Below are 26,740 nucleotides of genomic sequence, written 5' to 3'. Positions count from 1 at the left end.
ACAAAAGTTGTGGATATATAGTTCACAAATTGTAAATGTGGATTCAAACAATGTATGATTATTCCCAAACAAATACAGAACAGTACTCTACTTTTTTCTTGCTTTTGAAAAATATGTGGACATATAGTTATGAAATTGTGGATGTGTAGCTTTATAATTGTGAATGTATAGTTTAATACATCTGAATATATAAAAATATCATTCCTGCCTTCTCTTTTGGTGCATTTGAAATATCTGTGGACATATAGTTATGAAATTGTGGATGTGTAGCTTTATAATTGTTAATGTATAGTTTAATACTTCTGAATATATGAAAATATCATTCCTGCCTTCTCTTTTGGTGCTTTTGAATGATCTGTGGACATATAGTTGTGAAATTATGGATGTGTAACTTTATAAATGTGAATGTATAGTTTAATACTTCTGAACATATGAAAATATCATTCATGCCCTCTCTTTTGTTGCTTTTGAAAGATCTGTGTAAATATAGTTATGTAATTTGGATGTGTAGCTTTATAATTATGAATGTATAGCTTAATAGTTCTGCATGTATAACATTCTTATTTACAGAAATGGAGCGTGAACCTACACTAAAAGAAGTTCTTATAGAAACGAAAAGAAGAAAAACAACAAGAGCAATGTTGAATTCACAAGCTGCTGAGAGCTCTGACCCAAAAAATGATGAACAAAGCAGTGGACACATTGCTCGGGAGACAACGTCAAAAATGAAACAAACCACGGTACAAACAACTGATGCAGGGCCTTCAACAAGAGGGCAACAAACTTCTCACAAGAGAAGCCGAGCAATATAAAGAAGGCAAAACAGGTCAGACTACTCCAGTACGAGGATAGGTCCCAAGCTCATGTTCGATCTTGTCCAGAGGCTATCACCACAGCAAAAACAAGATGTTGTTGATATTGGCTTTGGTGGACTTCTACATCTCCAACTCTGCACCAATGAATCGCAGTTGGTGCAATACCTGCTGGACAAGTTTTATGTTTTCAGATGTGATTTCGTATTGGAGGACGATGTTCTCCACATTGATGAAGAAGATGCCGAGTACACACTGTGGATCCGCCGAGGGAATATAGAAGTTGATGAGGGAACAAAACTAGGAGACAATTCAACCTCCACATATAAAACCCTACTGACTGCATGGAGACGGAGATGGAATGTGCCAAACGGGATCACCAATCACAACACAAATTCCAGACATAATTGTTAGAAGAGCTGACCATGGTGACGATTTCAAAAGGGATTTTGTGGTCTTCACCATTTCCTCCACGCTTCGAGGAAACACAACAAGATACTCCAATTACAGAATCCTAAAGTCGTTGATTCATGTTGATATGATCAAACACTACAATTGGTGCGGATACACCTACAGATCTCTGATTGACTCTATTGAGACTTATAAGCAAGACACAAGCAGAACCTTTTCGGGTCCAATGACATTGATATTGGTAACTACTCAACTTATTAAGATATGATATATAAAGCTTTGAATTTGTGGATATATAGGTTTAAAATTATGGATATGTAGTTTTGTAATTATGGATATATAGTACTCTGTGAATAAGTACTTTATACATTCTGAATATAAAGTTATGTGATTATGAATATATAGTTGTGAACTTATGAATATATATGCATGAAATTTGGAATATACTCAATTAATTAAGATTTGAATATAAAGCTTTGAATTTGTGGATATATAGGTTTAAAATTATGGATATGTAGTTTTATAATTATGGATATATAGTACTCTGTGTATAAATACTTTATACATTCTGAATATAAAGTTATGTGATTATGAATATATAGTTGTGAACTTGTGGATATATATGCATGAAATTTGGAATATACTCAATTAATTAAAGATCTGAATATAAAGCTTTGAATTTGTGGATATATAGATTTAAAATTATGGATATGTAGTTTTGTAATTATGGATATATAGTACTCTGTGAATAAATACTTTATACATTTTGAATATAAAGTTATGTGGTTATGAATGTATAGTCCAATGACATATAACATTTTCGAAAACTACCTCTTAATCTTTAACATAATCTTCTGTAAATTGTAGTTGTTATACTTTGATCGAGTAGAGTTCCAAGGAATGAAGGTCAACAGGACATACCCTAGCATACTTGCTTGGACAAGCGAGCTTGTAAGAAAGAGGGTCAAAGCTAAAAGAAAATCTGGGGGATTTTGTGACACCCTGAAATCCAAATTCGGTTAAGGGATTAATTAAGTAATTAATCCTATTTCAATTTGTAATTTAATTCCTTAAAATTCCTGAAATTCAATAGTCGGGGACTAGTAATTGACTAGTCAACCCCAAAGTCAAAGTTGTACCTTGAGCTTTGTAAGGAGTTCCCTTGTTCCTTACACCTTTCCATGTTAGTAAGGGTATTCTTGACCTTTCACCTTGAGTTAGTATTGTAACCTAACCTAGTAAGAACATCCTCATTTCTATCCTTACACTTTCCAAAATCCTAGCTCTACCTTCTCTCTAAAAAGGTGGATAGCTTTTCTTCCAAGCCAAGTTGAAGCTTTGTCAAGACTTCAAGAGTTGTCTCCAAGATTCTACCTTTCATACATTTGGGCATCTAGGAGGGTAAGATCCATGCTCATCTTGTGTTTTTAGTGTTTTCTTAGGTGTCTTTTCTTAAAGATAGAATCTTTATGATCTTTTGGTATGTTCTTGAAGTGGGTTTGGAAGGTGAGCTTTGATAGGAGCTTGGTGTGGTGTTAAGTGAAGGTTTTTGGTCTACAAGAGGTAACCCATGCTCTACAAAATCTATTTTGCTTACCTATATGAATATTTCTTGGATTCTACATGTGTTTTGCTATGAAATGTGAGTGTTTATGCATTGTCTTGTGAAAATGCATATCTAGAGCTTGTGTGTAGGGTTCATGTGTGCCATTGCTTGGCTATTCCTTTGATTCAAGTCATTTTGTTGTATTTGGTGAGATTTGGCATGTTTTGGACTTGAATTTGAGTTTGGAGATGAAAATCCCCGAAGGGATTTATTTTGGTATAGGTGTGTATCCGCGGGCGGAACGGCGGGTAGGAGGCCCACCCGTCGCCCACCCGCGGGGTACAGGTTGCTTGTGGGTATGTACCCGCGAGCAGAACCACGGGTAGGGGCCTATCCGTGGGTCCACCCGCGCGGTACAGTATATGGTTGTTGGGGGATTTGTTCCCCGTGATTCTTTTGATTCGGTATTTGGTCTTTTGACTTCCCGTTGTTCTTTCATGGAACTATTTGAGTGTCTTCTTGATGTTTCGTATGTCTAGATCTATATGGTAGGTATCCATGTAGGTTTTGGTGTCTTGAATCGTGCTAAGTGTTCAACATTGTGATTCGTTGAACCGTGATGAGTCTTGTGTGTTCTTCGGAACTACGTTTGGTTTACCCGTTTGATGAGCATGCTAGTTCGGTGTTTAAATGCTAGCATGTGTGTCGTTTGTACCTTCTTATGGGTTGATGATAACTTGTGTTATTCATCATTGTTGTTGTTGGACTGTGATCCATTCCTTGATTGAGTATGGTTTCATATCTTCGTTGTGATCCGTTGATTGATTCCTGTTGTGGTGTGATGTGTGTGTGGCTTTACCTGGATTGCACGATTAGTGGTATGGGACACTAGTCACCAAGGTATTGCAGTGATCCTCGTGGTGGCCATGACGTGATTATGGAGTTGTGACATGTGTGTCAGGTTCACGTGTTTTGGGAGAGGCATGTGTTGCCGTGTGTGTGATCGGTACCCTCGTGTACTATGAAATCGGTGGTTCTGTTGGAGGGGGAACAACGGTTCCCGGAGGAATAAGGTTGGACTTGGTGTACAGGGGTCCTGGAGGTAAAGGTTGGAACTAGACATAAGGTTGGGGGTAGCCATAAGGTTGGAACCGGGCATAAGGAAGGCATATCAACTCATGATGGGTGATGTCACGAGGGCTTGTGTAGCCGTTGTTGTGAGTTCTCTCCTTGTGACGTGTGTAGTCACAAAGGCATGTGTTGCCTTGGCATATGTTGTCGTCTGTTGTGTCTTATTCCTTTGAGTTATGCATGTCGGGTATTAATCTATTGTGTGATGATAGATTATACCTTGAGACTTCTTGTGAGTCGTTGTTGTTCCTTGTAGTCTTGGGATGTGTTCCCGTGTTCTTGTTGAGAGTGTTGAGTCTTGTGTTGACTATTACTCTTGGTTTTAGACTTATATATATGTATTCCGTTTCGAAAATGGCTTTACAAACTTATATCTTATCTATGTATGATATTTCACATGTATTGGTGGGTTACCAGCATTATTCGCTGACCGGGCGTCGTCCCATGTTTTATATGCTTCTTTCAGGTGATGCTTAGACGAGTGCGCGGTCTAGTGCCAGCTAGTATAGCTCCCCTTTTATGTTTTGTGGCCTGTGAGCCAATCTAGACTTAGTACTCTGTTGGATGGTTGTAGATTTTAAACAATGCAGATATAGCCTGTGCGTTCACCCTTGGGTGAGCGTGGCATAGCACCCCGTTTCCTTGTTTTATATATATCTTCTCTTTCAGTATTCAGCTGTGTTTGGTGTTTTGGTTTAAGTTATCTGCATGTTTTAAGGCTTTAAATAGCGTGGTTTTAGGGGGTGTTACAGGTTTGGAAAGGGGAAGGTTGTCCCTAGAATTAGGAAGCCTAGGAGTGCTGCTACCACCTCACTGCCACAGCCTGCACCTACTGCTACTGCTACCACCACACAGGCTACTACTTCTACTATTGCTGCTACTGCAACACCGACTCCAGCTATAAATGAGCCACTCTCAAGTGTTGACAGGGTGACTCGTGTGCTCCAGAAGCTTACATCAAATGTTCTGGAGTTCGGTGAGGCTATGTCTGAAGTTGGAAAGTAGGGCGCACCCATCGAGGTGATGAAGAAGGCCTTCTCAGGGATATCAAGCATGCTAGGTGCTGCAAGCGCAATTGAATCCACTTCCAGCCCCACTGCCTCTCAGCTCGATGACATTTTTTTGGGAGTGAAACCTTCACAGCAGCAGTGAATTCATTGGTGGAAGCGTTTTGACAAGACAAGAAGAACAATGGAATTTGAACCTCCATCATTTGACCTGGGAATACACTATACTCCATGCCAGCCACAGCCACAAGAGCAACTACTAGAGCAAGCAGTATCGGAACAAGAACCATTAGATGCCTTGGTTCAAAAAATCGGAAAAAATGCAGGAGTGTCAACATCCATCGAAAAGGAAGTAACTCCTCCACTGGTTAGGGTCCCATTTCAAAAATCTGTTGATCATACTACCCATGTAACCCCTGCTGCAACAACTGCCCCTATTGATGTTGATGAATTTGATAGGTAAATTTACACTTTCTTATTTACGTTTAGCTTTCATTATGGATATATAGAACAAAGTTTATGAATATATAATTCGATTATTATGGATATGTCATTCTTTGAACTATCGATATATATTGTTAAGCTTGTGGATATAAAGTTCTAACATTATGGATATATAGTTCATTAATTATGGATTCATTGTTTACATATTATGCATATAGTGTTTTTTCAGTTGTTAATGAATATATAGTTTAATACATGCCTCTGTTTTATATAAACATCAGTGCCATGCAAGAGAGTGAGTCTGACGTTGAAGACGTCACTGTCAGAAAGAGACCACTGCGAAGATTCAAGAACAAACCAATTTATCTGAGGTCGCCATACTGGACAGAGAATGCAAGATTCATACAAAATGCAACTGCTCAGGAGAAAATAGTCTCAACTATGCATTCTTGAGTGTGTCTGACGAATACCCACAAGAGTATGTTTGAACATGCATATTTATAACAAGTTTTTAATTAGTTAAATATTTCATATTATTATTATTATTATTATTATTATTATTATTATTATTTTGGTTTTGTAGTGAGTTGTTGTTCAGTTACGGTGACTACTACCTGACAAGGATTCACTTCTCAACTTTGAGCCAAGGCAAGCTAGATATATTCTTCTTGGATGTTTGTTCTTTTTGGCTAAGTTTGGTGAACACAGAACGTGCTGTTGGGGTACGAAAACGAGTATTCTTCAACACAATGCCATATGTAAGAGTTATTTTTTACATGCAAATGCCTATTTTAAAACTCTGGCTGTATGGCATTATAAGTCTGGATGAATAGCTTATGAATTTTGGATATATAGTACTCTAAGCTTTTTGAATACTCAGTTCTGCATTTTGTATATTCAAAAAACAGCTACAGCTTGATCCATCTGATGAATGGATGAAAAGTCTCCCGAATGAGAGAAAGAGGAAAATTTTCAATGACAGATTGAAATATGAAATATCAAGTTTTAGAAACCTAGAAATCAATGACGCAGACCTTGTAAGATCTATTACCCACATCCAATTTCAATTTATCATGTCCATAAATATTAACATTGGATATATATGCATGAAATTTGGAATATACTCAATTAATTGAGATCTAAATATAAATCTTTGAATTTGTGGATATATAGGTTTAAAATTATGGATATGTAGTTATGTAATTATGGATATATAGTACTCTGTGAATAAATACTTTATACAATTTGAATATAAAGTTATGTGGTTATGAATGTATAGTTGTGAAGTTATGGATATATATGCATGAAATTTGGAATATACTCAATTCATTAAGACCTGAATATAAAGCTTTGAATTTGTGGATATATAGGTTTAAAATTATGGATATGTAGTTATGAAATTATGGATATATAGTACAGTGTGAATTAGATTGCTATAACTTTGGTTTGGAAATAGATATTTTTCTCAGTGCATCGCCATGGGCACTACTTTGTTGTGTGTATCAACGCCAAGGAATCCAAAGTTCAAGTCATAGACAACAAAGAGTTGTCATCTGGTGTTTCAGAGGTTGATAAATATGGAGACTGCCCACATTTATTGGTAACTTATATATATTTTTTTTTTTTTAAAAAAAAGGTTTCTTATTGTTACCTATATATTGACTTTAAGACATTATGAACATTGAGCTAATTTTTACCAGATTGAAGCATTCAAAGCGTACCTGGCAGCAGAACAATCCCCCTTGACTTCCAAATTGAACAACATGACAATATAGTTCCTTGCAATGGATTGGAAAAATGCTGAGAATGTCACTGACTGTGGCATATATGTAATGAGACATATGGAGACTTACATGGGAGGAGCTCTGAAAAACTGGAAGCCTGGATTCAAGAAAAATATGCGCACAAATTAGAGGTGGCCACGGGCCAATTCAAGGTCGAACCAACCCTGAATCGGCCCAGAAAAAAGTGGGTCTGGGCCTCACTGGGCTTGAGCCGGGCTTAGCTCGAACCGGAACCGGCTTATTCAGGGGCGGTTCAGGTCCTTTTTAAAAAAATTCGAGGCCCAGCACGGAACCGGCCCATGGCCCAGGCCCGAGCAAGACCCAGGCCCCTAACCGGCCCAGGCACGACCCAGGCACGGGCACGGCCCAGGCCCGGACCTAAGCCCGGGCAAACACAACTAATTTATCCCTATAAATGCCCTTACCCAATTTATTTTTATCACACAAAAATTCTTAATCCTACACTCTCTTACTTCTACTCACAACAATTCTCCATAAATTAAAAGCAAACCCAATTTAAAAGTCTTTTATAAATTTTTAATTTATCACTCTAACATAATTTAGTGAGTAAAAATCAAATGAACTTTATAAACTATACTAATTTTATAATATTTATAAGTTATCAAATAATATTAAGTCTTATATAAAGTTTTAATAGTACAAGACTACAAGTTTAAATGTATTTAACGTCATTTATAAATTTTAATTTAGTAGAAAATCATGTTAATTTTAGATTTTGAGATTAATAATTAAAATGTTATTTTTAACAAAAATATTAATGTGTATGTGTATATTAACGTCATTTAAAAATATTAATGTGTGTGTGTGTGTATATATATATATATATATATATATATATATATATATATATATATATATATATATATATATATAGAAGAGCGCTCATATGCGGCGGGGTCTTACCGTGCGACGGTGCGGTCAAATTCCAGAATACACCAACAGTGTTAACAATATGCACCAACAGTGTAATAAAAACACATCACAATGAAATGCAATAAAACATCACAAAATACACAACAGACTCAAAAAAAATACACCATATAACTCACCATCCCCAATGGTGTATTTCCGAACAGTGTATGGTGTTTTTACTCACACCTAATGGTGTGTGTTTGGTGATGCAGGACTCTGTTTACTCTATTTTGTGTGGTGTATTTTCCTAACGTTGATGGTGCATATTTGTTTAACTATTGGTGTTGCCGCACCGTAAGAAATAACCGCACCGTAAGACACTGCCGCACCTGAACCCGCCTCTATATATATATATATATATATATATATATATATATATATATATATATATATATATTAATTAGTATTAATGTATTAAGAGGTTGTAGTTCCTTAATTGGAAAGGACTTAAATTCATTATTATGAGGTTAAAAGTTCAATTCTTATTTCAAACAAAATATATCAATTTATAAAAAAAAATTATATATTTAAAAAAATATAACAAATTGCTGGCCTAGCCCGGGATCGGTCCACAAGAAGCCCGGGACCGGCCCTGTATACTATGGGCCGGTCCTAAGCTGTGCTGAACGAGGCCCAGGACCGGCCCGAGATCGAACCTGGCCCAGGATCGAACCGGGCCCGGCCCAGGCCCGGAGTTTGGCCAGCTCTAACACAAATGTAAGAGCAAAAGAAATATATTACATTCAAAATATATTTTTTAAAAAGTAACAAAATTACAATAAACTAATTATTTATTGTTCTTAATTTATAGGCTAACTTCATTTATGAGTTGATGCTGCTAGCATCATCACATGAAAAATGAACAAAGTCAAAAGCCAAGTCATAAAAGCTGCTAAGGTTGAAGACAAGAAGAAGTAACTGTACAAGATCATTGAATGTACAAGAAGTGACTTCTAAAAACTTTATTATCATGATCAACAAGTGTTTTGTAACAATTTTATTGCAATTTCTACAATTTGTGATCTATGAACTTCAACTATTTGTGATTTTATAGTTCTCGGATTATAGATATATAGCTTTAAGATTATGGATATATGGATATGAAAGTATGAACATTTTACATAACTGTAAACATAAAGTTCAACTATTTGTGATTTTATAGTTCTAAAATTATGGATATATAGCTTTAAGATTATGGATATATGCATATAAAATTATGAACATCTTTACGTAACCGTGATTTCAACTATTTGTGAATATATAGTTCTCCGATTATGGATATATAGCTTTAATATTATGGATATAAGGATATAAAATTTATAGTTCAACTATTTGTGAATATATAGTTCTAAGATTATGGACATATAACTTTAATATTATGGATATATGCATACAAAATTATGAATATTTTTACGAAACTGTAAACATAAAGTTCAACTATTTTGTGAATGTATAGTTCTAAGATTATAGAAATATAGCTTTAAGATTATGGATATATAGATATAAAATTTAAACCTGCAAGTAAAAAGTATTAAAATTTTGAATACACGGTGCAAAACTTGTGAATTGATATCCTCAACAAAAAGATAACAACTGGTATTAACTCACTCTCAATCTACAACTACATTATCATCTAAAAGTCTAAAACATTACTAAACTGACAAAACACTGAACTCCCAGAACTTTATGTACAAGGTACCCATCCCCAGCAATCTTGGATATACTTTTCAAAACCAACGATTGAACAGCACCCTTCGTACTTGAAGCAACTTTATTTGCAGCACTCCTTTTCGCCCCTTGCAAGAGTGTACTTCTTTTCAATAACACTACTCCTCCTTACATTACGCTCACCTTTTGATCTCTGGCTTGAAGGTTTTTGAACGACACCACTTGAGGATGAAACACCACACTCTTCAATATGCACATACCCAATCTCAGCTTCAACCTTTTTCTTTGCATCCTCGACTGCTTCATCACAAAATTGTCTAGCTACGCTGTTATCTTGACTAGAAACAATCAATCTTTGAAATTTCCTACTAATCTCAAAAACCCAAATTGAAGGAGGAACACCAACTTTATAAAACATTGGACCAAATAATGATGATAAACCAATGACATAACAATTCACAACCAACTAACTTGCTTAAAACAAATTCTAAAATTTACTGATTTTTTTAAATGGTAAAAGAACATTTAAGATGGATATTTAATACAAACATGAATATAGGTGATGTGAAAAAAGCAACCCTAGTTCCTCACTCCAAGGAGGCCCGTGACCCTAGAGTAGTAGGGTACCTCAGTGTTGCGGGATTTTATGGGGTCGCACATTTGGGCCACATCATCCTGGATCATGGGCTCATCACAACTCTCGTGGAGAGATGACGCCCAGAAGTTCATGTTTTCCAACAGTGCAAGATGTTGAGATTTTATTTGGGTCGAGAGTGGATGGGCGCGTTGTTAGCCGTACAGATCGACAAAAGGATGAGTGGTTCAACCATTGGTCTATACGCTTGCTTATCATGCAATTGCTAGGGGGTTTGCGTTTCCCCGATACAACGAGGAAGCATGTGCACTTATACTTTCTTGGATTTGTTGGAGGATTTACAAGAAGTCGGGCAGTATAGTTGTCGACATCCCAATGTTTAACAATATTGTATAACTCCTTATAATTAATAGATTTTTAAGTGATTTAAGCCAAGACCACCCCTGACAATGGGAGTGAAGAACCCAAAGTATTTATATATTGACTACAAGATTTTGGTGAGAATTGAACATTCCTGTCTGGTAGAGACTTCAAAGTTATTCAGCATATATATATATATATATATATATATATATATATATATATGAACATTATTCATCCATTTTCAATATGTTAAAGCTTTGTTTGGGACCTATCAGAAGTAACCAGCAGTAAAAGGTGTAAACCACTTCCCTATCTAGCATTCTTTACCATATATATATATATATATGCAACAAGGCTTTACACACAGTTTGTCTCTCTTCATTATTAGTTCTAAAACATAGCATTGGATTTAAGGGTGCCCAAGGTTCGGTTTCGATTCGAAATCGCCGGTTTGCTGTTCCAAAATAGCCGGAATCGAAACCGGAATCTTATTTGAGCGGTTCTGGTTAGAACCGTCGGTTATAACAGGACTTCTTTTTTTTTTACTACTTTGGCACAAAGGCCAAAAGCAGGCCAAAATTTGGCCTTTGCGCTAGTCACCTGTCCCACTGCCCCACTGCCAATCGTTATACCATGCACCAGGGCGCACATAGCACTGGGCGCCCTGCGCCTCCAAAAACGACGTTGTTTTGTTAAGTTGTTAAAAAAAAATCTTCTGTTTCGAATGCACATAAACTCATAACAGAATACACATAATCTACATAATACATAATACTCATAAACTTTTAACTGAATACACATAATGGGGTTTGGTTAACATAATACACACAAACTCTTACTGAATACACATAAACTCATTACACAATACATATAAATTTTTAACTGAATACACATAATGGGGTTTGGTCTGTTCGGATGGACAGAGTGACATCAGTATGACATCAGCATGGAACGCGCGCGTTTTGTACTGGGCGCACATTGCTTTGTGCGCCGTGGTGCACGATATAAATTGCCGCCCAATGCGGCAATATGCTATGCATTATATTTTTTTTTATTTTTTTATTTTTGATCTGCATTTCAAGAATCTTAACCGGAACTTTATTGGTTCCGGTTCCTAACCGAAATCGGAACCATACGGATGCTTCCAGTTCCAATTCGGTTAGTACAGTGCACTGTTCGGTTCGAACTGGACGGTTCGAACCGAACCTTGATCACTCCTAGTTGGAGTAGAAAGTGGTTAACTTATTATGTAGAATTGAGCTTACCATAGGATTGACAGAGTAATATGAACATAAAAGTTGACTGAAACAAATATGTATTGGAATGCCCATTAATGTGTTTCCCAACTTTTAGCAAAATTAAAGTAATAGTATTGAGGACAAAGGAAACTAACAACACTAAACTTTTTTTTTTTTTAAATAACTACACTTATCCCTTAATTATATATGGTATAATGCTTCATTTCACCCTATGATCTAAGTTAGCTAAATCATCATGATGAATTGAATGCTAATAATAACATCCTTTGTTTGAATTTCTCTAAGTATTTAGACTAGTGTGTTTACAAAGTTGTAAACATTTATTTTAGTGACAGTTATAATCAATCTCTCATATATTATCTTGTATTCATATATTTTGATTTACCGATATAGATAAACAAATTCAACATTCAATTATCTATATATGCATGAACGTCTCCTATATAATTTTGCATTAATATACTTTGAAGTACTTATTTAAAAATAAGCATTGGGCATTATCTATTCGCGTGAAAAACTTGTAAGCAATAAATATTTTATTCCTGATTATTATTACATTTTTTAGTATAAGTATTACATTTCCATCTTTACCCAACTCATCTCATAGACAAAGATCCGTGAGGCAGTCCCACATAAATTTTTGTCTTAATACTATTTATTCCGTAGTACTACTTAAATTGATCAAATTAAATATCAAACTTTTATTCAAATTAAACAACGTTTTAAACTAGATAAAAAAAAATCAGAAAGATTTTAAATTTTTGATATGTGATAAAAAAAATAAAATAAAATAAAATAAAGTGATAAAGATTTCACTCTCAACACAATGTGTATATATATATATATATATAGTTCAGGTGCGGGTATAGCTTCCCGTACGGTTATGCGGTTAACTCAAAAAGACGCACTTTAAGAACACAAATCACGCACTTAAAAGTTTAAAATGACGCACCTTAAGTTTCAACAACTGATGTCGTCACACCTTAAGCATACAAATCACGCACCTTAAGAAGTAAAACAACGCACCTTAAGAAAGAAAACCACGCACTTTAAGCGCACAAATAAACACCTTAAGAACACAAACCACCGCACCTTAAGTACACAAACCACGCACCTTAATCACACAAACAAAGCACCTTAAAACACAAACCACACACCTAAAGTTTTAAAATGGTGCACCTTAAGTTTCAACAACTAATGCACCTTAAACATACAAATCACACACCTTAAGAATGAAAACAACGCACCTTAAGAAGGAAAACCACGTACCTAAAACTTTAGGTCGACGCACCTTAAGTTTCAATACTAACGCATTTAAGCACACAAACCACGCACCTTAAGAAAGAAAACCATGCACCATTAGAAGGAAAACCACACACCTAAAGCAACTGCACAACCGCACCCGAGAAGGCCTACCGCACGCAAACACAATTTTATGTGTGTGTGTGTGTGTGTGTGTTAAGTTAATAAAAATGCAAAGAAAAATTGTGTTGTAGACTTTTTTTTTGGGGGGGGGGGGGGGGGATCTTAGACCACAAGGTGTCATGAGTATGCCCTAATTACGGGAGGCCAATCCTTATACACCATGGATCAAGGTTCACAATGCACTGTGGACCCTAGTGCATGTGTACATGTGTGTTATGTTCCAAGTTTTTGTATCTTGTGTTATGAAATTTTGTACCTTAAGAGTATGAATTCCATACCTGAAACAAATTAGTAATTGTGTCTTACGTTATTAATTTCTATGTCTAGTGTTGTGAAATCCTGTGATTATAAACACAAATTATGTACCTAAACGAAATTTGAAAAATAAGTAAATATATAACGTGTGTATATGTTTTGTGTTGTGATTTTTGTGTCTTGTGTTATGAAATTATGTACTTTACGAGTATGAATTTTGTACCTCGTTGTTTCAATTCAGGGTCCATAATGTAATGTGGACCCTGGTCCATGATATAAATTGCCACGGGAGGTACCTTTAAACATGTACATATACGCAGACTAATCCTTGTTCATATCAGGCCGACCTAATTAAAGGACAAAGTGCTAACTATATATATTAATTTTTTCATACACGAAGGGATATAGAACTCACGGCCTCTCTTAAGGGATGAAAGTACAAGTCACTCGCGCCAACCAAGTTGGTTATAAGGTAATAGACTTAATACATAAGGAATCAATATTCAAGGAAAAAAATAAATTAATAAATCTACAATTCTAATAAGAGTCAATAATGTTAGGCCCTTAACTCGAACAAAAAACAAAATGTCGGTTGTATTATTTCTTAAAATGAATGGTTCATATTATTTTGATTTTAGTATTTTTTTAAAATGATTTTCCTTATTTACCCTCTATTATATTATTTTTCTTCCCTTAAATAAATAACCTAAATTCCGTTAATTAAACAAACTTTAGTAACGGAATATTCTGTTAACTATTTATTATTTTTAACTTACCCATTAATTTCTATAAAAAATGTCTTAGGTTCGAACATCATCCCAATTAGGGCAATTTATATCGTGCACCAGGGCGCGCATTGCATTGTGCGCCCTGGTGCAAAACGACGTCGTTTTGGAAAAAAAAAATTAGAAATTTCACTTTCCTGTGTTGACTGTTAATTTTCTTTTAAAAATCTCATGTTTAAAAAATGTACATAATTGTATACTAAAATGTACATAACTGTATAAAAGAATGTACGTAATTGTATAACAAAATACACATACTCTTTTTTGAAAAGATAATACACATAATCTAACATAATACATAATACACATAAAATCTTAGCATAATACACATAAATTCCCTATTTCGGATGTACATAATTGTATTAAAAAATATACATAATTGTATAAATAAATGTATATAATTGTATAAAAATGTACATAATTGTATAACATAATGTACATAATCGCGTCAACTTCCTACACAACTTAACAAAACGATATCGTTTTGGGATGCGTGGGGCGCACAGTGCTATGTGCATCATGGTGCAGGGCATAACAATTGCCCAATTAGAGTTAGCATAATTGTTAAACATATACTACGAATATATTAAAGTGTATTAATATATATATATATATATATATATATATATATATATATATATATATATATATACGGAGTATATATTATAACATAAACTTTGGTCAAATAATTAGTCCAATTAAATATATAACATTCAAAGTTAAGCATCAAAGATTATAAACCAAGAACTTTAAAAATCATTTGATTTTTATGCATTTAAAGAAAAAAAAAAAAACAAATTTAGGTTACGTTTTTTTTTTTCGTTTAATTAATCTTCTTTTGATTATTTTGATCAGAACAATACTTAATATTTAATTATACTTTTGCATTATTGGTATGATTTAGGTCGTTATGATATTAATATTTTTTGTATGTATTTTTATAATGGTACAATTGTACATTATTTTACAAATATTATACTATTTTTTTTTGGGACAAAATTGTTCTTACATCATTGTCAGACCTACGCGACCTAACTACAAAGTTGTTGATAGTAAATACAATTACACCTGGGCTCTAAAACGGTAGGACCATTTTCTAAAGAATTGACAATGCTGACATCTCACTGGCTCCAAATGGACAAGTTTACACATCAGAACTTTATCAATGCATGAAATCTTCTAAAGAAATTTGTAAGTTAATTTTTACTATACCATTATAACAATATCTATTGTAACTATATATTTTGAATTATTTATTATCATCCTCTACTGACAGGAATTATAACTATTGTCATTAACAAATACTCAAAACAATTTGTCTCAACAACGAATGTAAATTTTAGAAAATCAATGATTTCATTATTGTTGATTAAAGTATGTACGGCACTTTAATTATTACTCTTATTAAATTAAATAAATTAGTAGCTACAACAAAAATAATACATATGCATTTAATTAATTTAGAATTAATTCGATGTTTATAATGCCTTTATTTAAAAAAAATTATTCATTATAAAAAAATTAAAAAGAGATATAATTTCATTAGTTATATTATCTTTATTTTCTACAATTCAAGGATTCATTACCTTCAAATTTATTAATTTATTATATTCACTACATTGTCCATTGTCTTCTTTTTATATTATCTTGTAATTAAATATCAAAGTTATAATACAAAATATGTTATATATATTTATTTACCAAGTATTTTATACAAATATAATAAATATTAATATTTTGTTCAATACTTTTATGTGATAACCTACGACACGCATCTCACATATCATGAAACATGTAGGGAAAAACTACCATTACCAAATATCAATAGGTGCTTATAAGATAAAGAGTTAATAGTACAACTAAAATCTCATCATATACACAACAAGACAAATCTAAAGCTTCATAGACCATAATCTCATTGCACGATGAATCCATCTATGCTACCACCATTAACCTAATTCCACATGACACACTACCAATAAAAAAATTAAAAAAAAAAGGACATGTACTGTAGATGAAGGCCATGACAATACTACCCAAAAGAGAATTAAGAAGAATTAGAGAAATTTAAATAAAAAGTAGTATTTATTTAGACTATTATTTTTAGACTAAGTATTTAAACTAGCGTTATTACAAAGTTGCAAACATTTATTTTAATAACAATATAATCAATTTCTCATATATTATCTTGTATTTATATACTTTAAATTACCGATTTAAATAAACAAATTAAATTCAATATTTATTTACCTATAAATGAACATCTCCGATATAATATTGCATTGATATACTTTGAAATAATTATTTATAAATAATCATATGGCATTATTTAATCGTAAAAGAACTAGTCAATCACATATACTTCAATCACTCATAAAGTATTTATGTTTTAGAACACACTAAATCCAATTATTTATTTATTTTATTCAAATACGCTCCACACTTGATTTCCCAACAAATCAATAATATTTAATTTGTGCGTTTAAAAATTACATAAATCGACTTAAAAACTTTTATAAAAAGTTAAAAATAAGCAATTAATAAATGTTTATTTGATTAATAAATGATAAGTAAAATAAGAAAAAGGTAATGTTAATTAGACTATGCAAGATTTAAGATAAAAAGTTAGAGCAATTGCCCTTATACAAATTATTCATTTGAATATTTTTAAAATGTTAGTTATATTAAATAGTGCAGCTTTACATTGTAATAGAGCTAGTAGCATTCCAAAAGAATAAAAAAATAAAAAAAAATAAAAAAAATAAATAGTGCAGCTTATATATATATATATATATATATATATATATATATATATATATATATATATATATATATATATATATATATATATATATATATATAAATTTTTGGTTTATGAATTGATAAATTTCATTATAAATGAATGAGATGAAATTAAATTGCATAAAACAAAATCTAAATATTGTCACAAATTAAATCTATATCATTACAAAATCATTTTTAATTGTTGATAAAAAAAAATTAGTGTAAAAGAAATTAAAGTATAGGACATATAATTATAAAAAGAAAGAAATTTATTTATTTGTTGTAATTCATACCTCCACATTTACCTATCTCACTCGTTTGTACTATGAGATGTTCTTGAGTTTACTATATATATTAATTTTAATACATCTGTTATATATTTCATGGTCATAATATTATATTTTTTGAAAACCGGTCATATTATTATATAATATTTTAGTGCCTTAAAATTATTACGCAATATATTAATTTTATAATTCATATAATTAATAAATGTATATTATAATCCTTCCGAATGATGAAATACTAGTAGTCTAGTACAAAGGAAAATGACAACTTAACTGGAATATAATTTTCATCCATATTCTTGAGTAGTTGTCGAACCCAAATTAGCCAACATGACTTGCCTTTGATAAGATGGCAACGGCGCCGTTAACCTCCGACCATATTCAGACGTTCGCCGCCGTTGCCCGGACGGTCATGCAACCGTCACATATACTCCAACGCCATATCTATGTCCGCTCGACGAAACATTTCTCTCATGATCGTCGCTATTCTCATAATTAATTCGTCACGGAAACTGAAATATTCGTCACTATTTTGACTCTTGCTTCCTGCCATCTGGAAAACTCGTCGCTGAAAGTCCAGAATAATCCCACTGTAAATACAAATACGAACACCCAAATCAGCATTTATCGCCAGCTTCTTGCATTCATAAATAAAAAAAAAAAAATATAAAAGCAGAGAATTTAAAAAAAAAAAAAATAGAAAGAAAAAGACCGTCCAATCATCACTCTTCATGAGCCATGAGAGCAAGCTTCCTGTGCATTTTGTTTCGTAAATTTGTGACAGTATTTATAACCTGCGGACTCTCCATTAAAGACATGGTAGGGTTAACCTTTGGCTCCTGTCCTTGCAGCTTAAAAGTGACGGTTTTGAGGCACGATTTCGTCCACTCAAACATCTTTTTCATCTTTATGTTTAAATTATTATTATTTTTATGTATACGGAGTATTATTTAATTATTTATTTTCAATCTATGAACTTGCACCGTCACCATCATATCTGAGTTGATTATATAACTGGACGAGAAATTATAAGCATCGTCCATTCGTCCAATTCAAATATGGTCCGAGAATTAAAATAAATATTATAATCTTAAAGTTAGGACAGCCGTCACTTTTAATACTGATATAAGTTTAGTTTTTGTTATTCAAGTCGTCTAGAATTATTCGCTAAATTTTTAGTGACTAGATGAAATTGATTTGTTCAAGTTTATATCGTTTAATAATGGATGAGATACTAAGTTTATATTATAAAATGATTTTGATGGATTTAGTAATAAGTACATGAAATGTCACAAGTGTTTTATCAAGTTAAATAATACGGGTGACTCGAGTACAACTATTTTCTAGGGGAATAGGAGTGTAACAATACAAAATGCTAAGAGCATCTCCAATAGAGATTTTGGAATGGTTTTTGAGGAAATGTAATTCTATGTGGACAAGAGATGAGAGAGAGTAATTTAGGCCTTTACAGGAAGACCTTAGTTTTGTCGATGTGTGAACCCTACCAAATCAGTGAAACTGCTCCCTGGTGCATGTTATGCACACTAGGAGCGCCCTCCATGTACCCGCTGGGCGTATTATTTCATTTGCAGTTATTTTCTTCTTCTTTCCTTTCTCTCTCTCATGTTTTTTCTCCTAATCACCTCTTCAAAAACTCCCCAAAATTCATGCCTATTGAAGATGTTCTAAGAGTCTGATTTCAATACAAAATAAAGACATACTATTTATACTATATATCTCTCGGAATGTGAAGTGTAATCATCAAGATGGGGGTTTTTAAACGATGATGTATGGCCTGTTGTGTTTGCGCAATGACTCCAATGAACATTCAATGGTATTAATGATGTATGACACACATGTTTAATTGATTTGAGCTAAATTTAGACTGCTATATTAGAGGTGAGGTGTAAATGAGTTCGTCGACCTGATCAGACTAGCTAAGAAGCTCAAAACCTGGTTCGATTCAAAAAATTGAAGTTCAAGCTCGATCAAGCTCTAATTTAAAAACTTGATTAAACTCACAATCTACTCGAGCCAAGTATTAAATATTTAAGTTCAAATAAACTTGTTACTCAACAAGCTTGAGCTCAGATCAACTCGACAATAATTAAATTAAACTCAAATAATTATTAAATTGAATTCAAGTAATACACGAATAATTTGAATCATTCACCTTCCCTACGCTCGATTAAGGTTTATGAATAACTTTTGGGAGAAGCTAAGGTTTATGAATAACTTTTGAATTAAATTTATTGGACGATTTTGTATATTCAATATTGAAGCATATTAAATCATCAAACAACAGATATATACGATACACACACACGTTATCCAGAGATGACTCAAAAGTTGTGACAAAGTGTGGAGGTGTACGGCCCTGTGACAAGGCGACACCTTAAAGATGACGATTTCTGGTTGACGGTTACGTGGCGACCAACAATTTGACGACGCTATAATATGATGACACGTCCCCCAACAATCCGCCATACCTGTACCATCAAATAATATAATATTCATAGTCACCAAAAAGCTCTCATAAAGAGTTTAAAAAAAAAAAAATTAAAAAGATCGCATACATCTATAATAATTGAGTATCTAACTTTACAATTGTATTATCATTCGTGTATTTATTTTCTAAGTAATTACTAATTAGAAGTTTGACTATGTGTAATATAATATTATATTTATATTATGTCTGGGGGACGGCCATGGCCATTCCAGGGCGGCGGCCAGCCCTCGTTCCAGGTCGTTTGAGGTCCAGATCTGGACCTCAAACATGACAACCACGGTTGTTTCTTAAAATACTCAGCCACTATCGGCTGTCTGGCGAGGACAGTCGGTGACGGTTGAAATTTCGTTTTTTTTTTGTTAAAATTTTAAATTATTTTTTTTAATAATTAGATTGGTAACCTGTTCACAATCAAAAAAAAAAAAAATCAATTGAACAAATTTAGCAGGTAAGTGTGGTTAATTAACCTTTAATTTAGTTCATGGAGGGAACTGAGCACTTGACAGTAGTATATGGTATTTAACACTTCTCCCTTAAAAGACTTGAATTCAACTTGACTCGTTATTCAAACCATTCAAGCTCAAAGTCGAGTTTGACAATAATTGAACCGAATTTAAATATTTGTCAAATCGGATCAAAGTAGCTCACAAGTAGCTTAGCTCATTTACATATGCACATTTAGCCTCTAAATTGTTTCACTTTTAAAAATTTAGTCACTATTAATTGATTTAAGCATATTTAGTCTCTTAATTGTGTATTATGTTATATTTTCAGTCCCTGATAGTATATAATTACCACTCATAGAACTCTTTTTTTTTATGAATTTTTTTTAAAAATTTAAAATCAACATCAATGGTTAAAGTTTCATTCTCTCCATGTGAATGTCATTTTTAATCGTGAAAGATTATAAATACGAAAATAAATTCATATATTAATGGAATTTGACAAGTATATAACAGTAGAAACTAAAAGTGCAACATTATAAACAAGGCTAAATTTGTTTAAATTAACTTATAGTGGTGACATTTTCCATTTACATACTAACTACTTTTTTTTTTCTTTTGGTTGACCCATTGTCTTTGATTATATATAACTCAATTTAGTATTAGTAAATAAAATTTATAATTTATTAGTTACATTAAAAAGGTTATTAAATACAAAAGGTTAAATTATAAAATTATAAACACTTTTAAATAAAACAACAATAGTAGCTAAAAAGTGCTTTCAAAAAAAAAATAGTAGCTAAAAAGTATATACTTTTTATTTTTCCTATAAAAAAATGAGAAACTTTTTTATTTTGTCATTTTGAGAAAACAAATGTTATGATGATGAGAAAGATAGAGGAAAGCATAATTATTATTTTATAATATTTTAAAATTATTAGACATAAAATGTAATTAAACTTTTGATTTATTGAAAGACCACAACTACTATCTGAATGTGTTGTCTGGGTGAAGTCTGCCTTGTGAATTAAGTCAATTTAAGTTGTTCATAGCTGATCGGTTCAAACTAAAAAGATTATACTTGAAATTTTGTGATTATCCAGTCAACTGTTTCACCAATTTAGTTGAAGTTGGTCCTTTAATATTATTTAATCTTTTTTGAAGGAAGATGTGTAAAGTTGTTCCAAAGGCCAAAGTGACAAAGTCATACTTTTATTCTCAAGTGTTGAGTATAGTGTATAATTATTATGGTAGTTAGAGATCCAGACGTTATGCCATGGAACCGTGTTCACCATTCATGGTGAACACGGTTCTAACGGTGTTAGTACACCGTTATCTTTTTTTTTTTTTTTTATTATTAATTGCGTGACTTTTCTTTTTTATTTTCACATTTTGCGGTTTCACTTTAATTTGAAGTGAACAAAGATTTCGGACATTCATAAATTATGAATTCATGCCTGCACATTCACTTTGGAACCATGCCTACACATTTCCGTCCGAAATCACAGACATTCATAAATTATGAATCCATGGCTGCACATTCACTTTGGAACCATGCCTACACATTCACTTTGGAACCATGAGATTATGAATTTTCTGTTATAAGATTATGAATTTTCTGTTATGAGATTATGAATTTTCAGTTATGAGATTATGAATTTTCTGTTATGCGATTATGAATTTTCTGTTATGAGATTATGAATTTTCATTACATTCATAATTTCGGACATTCATAAATTATGAATTCATGCCTGCACATTCACTTTGGAACCATGCCTACATATTCCCGTCCGAAATCACGGACATTAATAAATTATGAATCCCCTGCACATTCACTTTGGAACCATGCCTACACATTCACTTTGGAACCATGAGATTATGAATTTTCTGTTATAAGATTATGAATTTTCTGTTATGAGATTATGAATTTTCAGTTGTGAGATTATGAATTTTCTGTTATGCGATTATGAATTTTCTGTTATGAGATTATGAATTTTCATAAAATTCATAATCTCATAACAGAAAATTCATAATTTGATCAAACGCGCGCCGTTAACTCCACATCCGCGAAATTTTTTTTTTTGGCCTAAAAACGACATCGTTTTGTCTTGTGTTCACCATTTCGGTGAACACGATTCTATGGCATAATTTGCGCTAGAGATCATGATGGGCCAAAGTTTAGGCCCACAAACCATGTGAATGCAGCCCATTTCTATTGGGCCCACAAATTAACTTTCTCCTTTCAAGAAAAAGGGGCAAATATTTTAAAGCTGGGTATCAATATGGCCCACTTAAATGGGCCTCCTCATTTGGTCTATATTAGGTGCACCACCTTGATATTTGTATCTACGGTCCCCTCCAAGAATGGATAGTTATGTTGTGGAACCGTATGGTGAACACGAGATAGATCCATAATTTCTAAGTTGTAGATTCATAATTTTTATATTGTAGATTCATAACATATATATTGTAGATTCATAATTTCTATACTGTAGATTCATAATTTGTGAACATGAGATAGATCCATAATTTCTAAGCTGTAGATTCATAATTTCTGTACTGTAAATTCATAATTTCAATACTGTAGATTCATAATTTGTGAACACGGGATCGATCGATAATTTCTAAGTTGTAGATTCATAATTTCTATACTGTAGATTCATAACATCTATATTGTAGATTCATAATTTCTAGATTCATAATTTCTATACTGTAGATTCATAATTTATGCACTATAGATTCATAATACCTGTACTATGAAGACGAAATAATGCGATTGCGAAGAGAGAAACGTCGTTAACAACAAATGAAGAACAAAATTATGAATCCACAGCATAGAAATTATGGATGTACCCCTGTGTTCACCATGCGCATGGTGAACACGTTTCCACAGCATAATTTGCGTCCAAGAATACTATCGCTTTAGTGTTGACTGGCAAATTATTGTGTTGACGGTCCACACACTTGTGTTGACCACGGTCTAAAAGGAGCATTATGCCCTGGACCCGTGTCCACCTTGTGCATGGTGGACACACTGTACATTCATAATTTCTATGTTGTAGATTCATAATTTCTATATTGTAGATTCATAATTTCTATACTGTAGATTCATAAAATTTATAATGTTGATTCATAATTTCTATACTGCACATTCATAATTTATGTACTGTAGATTCATAATTTCTATACTGTAGATTCATAATTTTCATACTGTAGATTCATAAAATTTATAATATAGATTCATAATTTCTATATTGCACATTCATAATTTCTGTATTTTAGATTCATAATTTGATAACTCTGTGTTTATAATTTGATAACTATACAGTTTAGAAATTATGAATCTACATTACAGAAATTAAGAATCTACAGTACAGAAATTATGAATGTGCAGCATAGAAATTATGAATCTACAATATAAATTTTATGAATCTACAGTTCAGAAATTATGAATCTACAGTATATAAATTATGAATGCATGGTGGACATGGGTCCATAGCATAATTTGCCGGTCTAAAACGATGTCGTTAAATATTATGAGTTAGATAGGTATTGGGTTGCTCCCCTCAGTGGGAGGTGTAAGGTTCGAACCTTAGTTGAGGCAATAGTGTGTATATGTAGGGTATCCCCCTTCCTTATAAAAAAAAAATATATTATGAGTTAGAATAATGTATTTTATGTGTTAGAGTAATATACATTGGCCCTGTTTGGTAAAATGGCTGATAGCTGTTAGCTGATTGTGATTGTAGAAAAGTGTTTGGTAAATTAGCTGATAGCTGTTTGATATAATTTCTTTTCTCAAAAAGCTAATTGAAAAAGTTGCTTGGAGTAGCTTTTTGAATTTTAGCCTTTTGGAGTTGCAAAAAGCTAATTAACCAAACATTTCTATTGATATTTTAACTAAATCAAACAATTAATAGCGGTCAAATAAGCCAAAATTGGCCTATAGGCCAATTTTTTACCAAACAGGGCCATTATGTATTAGAAATTAGAATAATGTACTGTAGTTTTCAAAAAAAAAAATGTACCTTGTGTTAAAATAATGTAGTTTATGTGTTAGAATAATAAAACTTCTGGAGTGAGATAATGTATTTTTTGAGTTAGAATAATGTACATTATGTTTTTGAATAATATATATTATGAGTTATAAAAATGTATAATGCAACGAGTTGCTTGAAGAAAAACAAAATTGCACAAAACAATGTCATTTTTGGACCGTGATCCATATATATGTCTGGACCATGGTCCACGCAATAACTGTTGGTGTTGACTGATGTTGATTGAGCTAGATCTAGATTTAGGTAGTTCTTGAATTTGTTTTCTTTTCTCATGTGTACATAAATAAATATGTCAGAACTGAGCATATTTATAAAGAACAAAACATTGTTGCAGATGTATATCTGTTTAGTATGAAGCATTGGTTGTGGTTGCTTGACCATCCTTTTTCGGTTGTTCAACGAGCTTTGATGGCTGTTTTCTGACCAAGAAAGATCTTGGTGCGAAAGATTCGAAATGACAAAAATAAATTCATATGTTAATGAAACTTGACAATTATATAACAATAGAAACTAAAAATGTAAAATTATGAACAAGTAGCTAAATTTGTTTAAATAATTAACTTTGAATAGTGACATTTTCCCTTTACATACTAAATACTTCTTTTTTTTCTTTTGGTTAACCCCTTGTCTTTGATTATATATAACTCAATTTAGAATTACTAAATAAAATTTATAATTTATTTTTTAAAAGTATGAAATTTATTCATTAAATTATTTGTCAAAATGTCCACAATGAACAAAGTTGGGGCAAGTAGCAACTCACCACAACTTGACTTAGAAACGGCTCCCTTAGCAACAATATGAACATCACGATTTACAGATAGTTTAACAAACTTGAAACATATATCATTAAAAAAACTAGTTATTTTCTTGACATCATCAATATTCAAACCCGAATGAAAAGAAGTAAAAACAAAAGGTCAAATTATAAGATTATAAAAACTTTTATTTAAATAAAATAACAATAGTAGCGGCCAAAAAGTATATACTTTTTATTTTTCCTATGAGAAACTTTTTTCTTTTGTTTTTTTGAGAAAAAAAATGTTATGATGATGAGAAAGATAGAGGAAAGCATAATTATGTTATAATATTTTAAAATTTTAGACATAAAATTTTATTAATCTTTTGATTTATAGAAAGACCACAACTACTATTCAAATGTGTTGGTTGGGTGAAGTACTGAAGTCTACCTTGTGAAGTAAGTTAGTTTAAGTTGTTCATTACTGACTGGCTCAAACCCAAAAGATTATACTTGAAACCTTGTAATTATCCAATTAACTGTCTGATCAATTTGGTTGAAGTTGGTACTTTAATATTGGTAACCTTTTTATAAAATAAGATGTGTAAAGTTGTTCCAAAGGCCAAAGTGACAAAGTCATACTTTTATCCTCAAGTGTTGAGTATAGTGTATAATTATTCAATTGTTATATCGTGCACCAGCGCGTACAATGCATTGTGCACCCTAAAATCTATTGTTTTGTATGTACATAATTGTATAGTAAAATACACATAAACTCCTAACATAATATACATAATCTAACATAATACACAATACATATAAACTTTTAACATAATACATATGAACTCTTAACATAATACACATAAACTCTTAACATAATATGCATAAACTCTTAGGGGTGTTCGGTTCATGGAATGTTAGATTACATTAGGGAATGTTAGATTGCTGGGAATGTTAGATTTTTGTGTTTGGTTTAAAACTAAGATATGTAAATAAGACAACGGTAATAAGATAAATTGATTAAAACGTCCAAAGCCCAACATTAGTAATAAGACAAGGAAATGTGAGATTACCTAAGAAATTGGAGGGTATCTCACATTCCCTTCCAATAGCTAAAAACTTAATGCGGAGGTTATCTGACATTCCCTGAGGAAAGTTACATAACCTGAACCAAACATGAGAGTCTTATATTACCAAGCAAATATAACATTAGTTATCTTATATAACCTGAACCAAACATCCCTTAGGGTGCACAATATAATTTGCCATAATTATTATGGTAGTTAGAGATCATGATGGGCCAAGTTTAGGCCCACAAACCATGTGAATGCAGCCCACTTCTATTGGGCCCACAAATTAACTTTTTCCTTTCAAGAAAAGGTGCAAATATTTTAAAGCTGGGTATCAATATGGCCCACTTAAATGGGCCTCCTCATTTTGTCTATTAGGTGCACCACCTTGATATTTGTGGAGCGTTATGCTGTGCAACCGTGTGTACCATG

At 32.4% G+C, this 26,740-nt stretch overlaps 1 long non-coding RNA gene across 1 annotated transcript; it reads right to left on the bottom strand.

Moving 5' to 3' along the window:
• Positions 1-17,714: 17,714 nt before the first annotated feature.
• On the bottom strand, positions 17,715-18,318 carry LOC109154932. Its single transcript, XR_002049816.1, has 2 exons — positions 18,202-18,318; positions 17,715-18,079 (listed from the first exon to the last, which is right to left on the bottom strand). It is a non-coding gene; the product is annotated as an uncharacterized LOC109154932 (long non-coding RNA).
• Between the last annotated feature and the right edge of the window lie 8,422 nt (positions 18,319-26,740).

The sequence above is a fragment of the Ipomoea nil genome, unplaced genomic scaffold, assembly GCF_001879475.1.
Source record: "Ipomoea nil cultivar Tokyo-kokei standard unplaced genomic scaffold, Asagao_1.1 scaffold2662, whole genome shotgun sequence".
NCBI classification, from domain to species: Eukaryota; Viridiplantae; Streptophyta; class Magnoliopsida; order Solanales; family Convolvulaceae; genus Ipomoea; species Ipomoea nil.
This window is presented reverse-complemented; position numbering and strand designations above follow the sequence as displayed.